Raw genomic sequence first — 5,270 nt, 5'->3', positions numbered from 1 at the left:
AGAAAAATATAGCCCTTTTGCATTCATAATTGGCAAACCATAAATATACATATAAACGAGAGTAATTGTTTTTTACAATACATTGCTACTTTTTATTTTATTTTTGAAAGTTTGGAGGGGTCGATACGGTACATTATGAATATTTAATGTACATTTAATACAATACATGGGGCGATTCTAACAAGGTTGGGGGAGGGCCTCCCCACGCATTAACCTCCCTCTGTCCCTGCTACTAAGCCTGCAATTCACAAAAAACGAGCCAAAAAAGGGAGAATTAGCAACAAGAATTCCCCTTTTCATAGTCAAACCACCGATAATGCATTCACTGGAATCTGAAAACATGCAGTGTACCTTGTTCGCAATGAGCCTGTCACGTCCCTCGTACAGCCCTTCTCCGGATGTAGCACATGTACTTACCTGTGACATACCACAAAAAAACCTTGTGTTAGATGTCGAGGGTGATCACAGGAGGAAGGGGAAACCACCGATAATGCATTCACTGGAATCTGAAAACATGCAGTTTACCTTGTTCGCAATGAGCCTGTCACGTCCCTCGTACAGCCCTTCTCCGGATGTAGCACATGTACTTACCTGTGACATACCACAAAAAAACCTTGTGTTAGATGTCGAGGGTGATCACAGGAGGAAGGGGAAAGGAGGTACTTTCTAAGTTACCAGAGGCGCTGCCGGAGAGAATAGAGGCCAAGCTTATCAGTGATTTCAGCAGGCTTCATTGCATTTGGAAGATCTTGCTTGTTTGCAAACACAAGCAACACAGCATCCCTTGGTTCATCCTGAACGAACAATTGGAAGATCGGCAAATGAGCAATTTCTATTACTCAATTAAAAGGAAACCCTTTTATATCAGATTTGCAAAAAACCAACCACATTCAACATTCTGTGAAGCTCGTCTCTTGCCACAACTGCGTGGTCCTTGTCATGGCTGTCAACCACATAGATGAGACCTTGTGTGTTGTGGAAGTAATGCTTCCACAAAAGCTCAATCTGGAACCCAGTCAACAGAAGAATTAAACATGTACAAAAAAAATGAAAGATTATTTTTTACCCCAAATAAGTAAACCTACCAATTAGAGAAAATACAAAAACAAGTTGCGTCACAGGTGAAAGATGGAAACAAAGCCAGGGGCTTAATGGACTGACATGTCCAGAGCTTGGACAACTGATAAGCACGTCATATCCACACGCCAACCCCAACCTTGCATGGCTAAAATAGAGCACATTTGTTAAAAAGTGCCACAAATGTAATGTAGCCACAACGTGTATAGTCTTGCCTCTTGAAGTAGAGGGAAGATTGAAAGACAACGTGGCTCAAGTAGATGTAGCTTATGAATATGTTAAGTACTGATAGAGATATTTAATCAGCACTAGACCGTCCATAAGCACAACTATCTCAACACGCATCTCCCTTCCTTAGGTGCATATGGCAGATAAGTCATGAGGTAAAAAGGCTTACCTCATGAAGGTAATCTAGTTTTGTAACAAACACAAGTGCTTCATGGTAAATTGGTAATTAATTCTCCTACTCACACCACAATCTTAGCTCGCATGATTCAAGTAGTGCGCATTTGTCGAAAAGTGCCACAATGTTAATGTAAGCCACGACATGCATAGTCTTGCCTCATGAATTAGAGGGAATACTGGAAGACGAAGTAGCTCAAGTTAATGTAGCTTATGAATATGTTAAGTACTGACAGAGGTATTTAATCAGCACTAGACCGTCCATAAGCACAACCATCTCAACTGTGTTACCCTTTTGGGGTAAATGTCGGAAATAGTTAAAATTCAAGCCATAACGTGAATAGTCTTACCTCATGAAGGTACATTGAAGGTACTATTGTTTAGTAATAAACACAAGCACCTCGCATCTAATTAAATCTAATGTAACCAATGACATGGATAGTCTTGCCGCATTAAGCAGAGGGAAGACCAAAAGAAAGCATGGATCAAGTTAATGTAGCTTATGAATATGTTAAGTACTGGCAGAGATATTTAATCAGCACTAGACCGTCCATAAGCACGACCATCTCTACGCATGTCTCCCTTACCATGAGCGTGCATGCCAGAAATTGCTAAAAATGTAAGCCATTTTATGAATATAGACTTGCCTCATGAAGGTATCGTAATCTCGTTTAGTGGCTAAAACAAGTGGCTACCATCCAATTAATTTGCTTATATTTGTTCAAAAGTCACAAGGTGACGTAAGCCACGACGTGGATGTCTTGACTTATGAAGTAGAGCGAAGATTGAAAGACAAGGTGGCTCAAGTTAATGTAGCTCATGAATATGTTAAGTTCTGATGGTGATAATTAATCAGCACTAGACCGTCCATAAGCACAATCATCTGAACATGTGTCTCCCCTTCCTGGGTAGAAATGGCCGAAACTGTTACAAAATTAAGGCTATGATGTGAATAGGTTTACCTCATGAATAATTCATTTGCCAATACACTACACTGCCCTAACTTGCATGACCAAAATAATGCACAATTGTTGAAAAGTGCAACAATGAAATGTAAGCCATGACGTGGATAGTCTTGCCTCATGAAGTAGAGGGAAGATTGAAAGACAAGGTGTCGCAAGTTATTGTAGCTTATGAATATGTTAAGTGCTGACAGAGATATTTAATCAGCACTAGACCGTCCATAAGCACGATCATATCATCATGTGTCTCCCCTTCCTGGGTAGAAACATCTAAAACTGTTAATAATTTAAGCCATGATGTGTAGAGGTGTTAGATTTCTTGGAGGGTTCCAATCCAAAATCAATTGGCTATAGGTGGAGTAGCATCTAGATTTTATTAACCAAGTTTGGGTGGCTTAGATGAGCGATGTGGGACAAATCTAACACTCCCCCTCACGTACAGCCCGGATGCACGTGGAGGTGATAGACCAGGAGCTGAGCGATTGACTCAGGTGACGGAGATGACAGAGACTTTCCCAAGAGAGGTGAGGCCACACAAGGTACTTTGGTTTAGTAATAAGCACAAGTACCTTGAATATACCATGAAGGTACTTTGGTTTAGTAATGAGCACAAGTACTTCATGTCCAATTAATTTGCCAATTGACTACACTCTCCCGACTTGCATGACTAAAATAGTGGTCAATTGTTGAAAAGTGCCGCAATGTAATGTAAGCCACGACGTGGATAGTCTTGCCTCATGAAGTAGAGGGAGTACCAAAAGACGAAATGGCTCAATTTAATGTAGCTTAGGAATATGTTAAGAACTGACAGGTATTATTTGATCAGCACTTGACCGTCCATAAGCACGACCACGGCAACATGTGTCCCCTCTTAACTGTGTGTAAGCGTGTGCAATCATGCTAAACTTTGCAAGTTTGTTTGTTTCCATTTAACACATACAACAGTTATAACCCATTTGTAAGAGTGTGAAGAGTTACAAGCAAAGTAGGCAGGGCGGATAAGTAAACTAAGGAGCGAAGAAGTTAGTGATTTTACAATAAATCAGTTTGCCATTCTTCACCAGTCTATTGTACGACACTATACAGCCTACAAAACTATGTGAATAGATGTATTCACCAATAATCAACTATAGAAAATGCGACATGGATATTACCTTGCCCCAACCACCAAAATCCCATACGGTGAAGCTGATGTCCTTGTATTCGACAGTCTCCACATTGAATCCTGTCATTATGATATTTGAGTTCTTAAAATAATGAAAATAAGAGTCAAATAACACAGCAAATAATTGTTTATTTCTACTTGTTTTCCTCGGACTGTTTCATTTCAAGATGGTGAAGACACGGTTTTGCAGACTTGAAACTCTAAAACCCATTGATTGCGAAAAGATCAGGAACAAAGTTAATCACTTAAAACACCAACTAAATGAAACCGAATGCAAAAGCATACCAATGGTAGCAACAGTGGAAACAATTTCGCCCAACTTGAGCTTGTACAAAATAGTGGTTTTACCAGCAGCATCAAGACCAACTATAACACCACGCATTCCCCTTTTAGTAGCAAAAAAATAAATATACGACTGAAAAGCTTGGTGAAGGACAGACCCATCTTTTTTTATCAGATAGATCTAGCACCGCTGAGATCTTACTATAAAAGAAACCCCAAACAAAAGCGAAAATCCAGCTACGCTTTTGCTTTACTATGATTGAGCAGCTCATCTCATACAGATCATCAAATCTATAGATGGATGTTATGTGCGTGTAAATAAGTTGACATATAAGTATAATTCCAAATGAGAGAGGCGAAGAAGGGAGAGAAAGACTCACGGATATCGTCATCGTCTCAACGCCGAACTAGAACACTCTCTAGGAGATTTGATTTGAAGGAGGAAACAAGGAGGGCTCGTCCACGTTTGTTTATATAGAGAAAGAAGAGTGAAAAACGGGTACTAGAGGAGCCTGTGGTGATAAATGAGGCACACACTTCTTATTGGTGGTTGAAATGGTAAAGGTCACACCCATGCAATACATTTTTTTATAAGTATGACATCAAGTGGGGACATTTCAATTAACAGAAAGAAAAGGGTAATGTTCAAACTCTTTAAGTGGTGGGTGAAGGGGAAAAAAAAGTGGTGAACAAAACTCAACTCGCACACACCCATTGAATCTCGCCTCGCCTCCACATTCTTCTTCTTCCTCCTCCTCCTCCCCCAAGTCCCCCACTTTCCATTTATTTCCCCCAAGAAACCCAACAGCGGAGTCATGGAAGACGGAGCGGTCGGAGGAGGAGAAGGATCAAGGTCGGTCGGGTTCGACCTGAACCCGCAACCCGACCCAATAAAATCGGGTGAATTTTTCCGACCCGCATGACAGGTAAAAACCGTCCACAGAACCGATTCTGTACTTCGGGGCGGGTCGGACGGGTTTGGCGTAATCCCAAAACCAGCCACCATTAATCGCTCAAAAAAAATTACGAGAGACAGAGAGAGAGAGAGCCGTTCCGATTCAAAGTATACGTGTGAGATTTACCGTTTTCGAGATCTGGAGATGATGGAGCAGCGGACGCCGTGGAGCAGTGGGCGCCGGCGTTGCGAGAGAGAGAGAGAGCGGGACAGTGAGCGAAAAAAAATTACGAGAGAGAGAGACAGAGCGAGAGCCATCCCGATTCAAAGTATACGTGTGAGATTTATCGTTTTCGAGATCTGGAGATGGTGGAGCAGCGGACGCCGTGGTGGAGCAGTGGCCGCCGGCGTTGCGAGAGAGAGAGAGAGAGAGCGGGACAGAGAGCGACTGAGCGAGATAGAGACGGTGGTGCGGCGTCGGCTCCAG

The 5,270-nt window shown here is 41.8% G+C and overlaps 1 pseudogene; it reads right to left on the bottom strand.

Annotated features, from left to right (window-relative positions):
- LOC131323492 (ADP-ribosylation factor-like) overlaps positions 1-4,262 on the bottom strand; it is a 4,266-nt pseudogene extending 4 nt beyond the window's left edge.
- Between the last annotated feature and the right edge of the window lie 1,008 nt (positions 4,263-5,270).

This window comes from Rhododendron vialii, chromosome 4a (genome assembly GCF_030253575.1).
Source record: "Rhododendron vialii isolate Sample 1 chromosome 4a, ASM3025357v1".
NCBI lineage: Eukaryota > Viridiplantae > Streptophyta > Magnoliopsida > Ericales > Ericaceae > Rhododendron > Rhododendron vialii.
The sequence above is the reverse complement of the archived record's forward strand: the minus strand, read 5'-3'. Positions and strand labels throughout refer to the sequence as shown.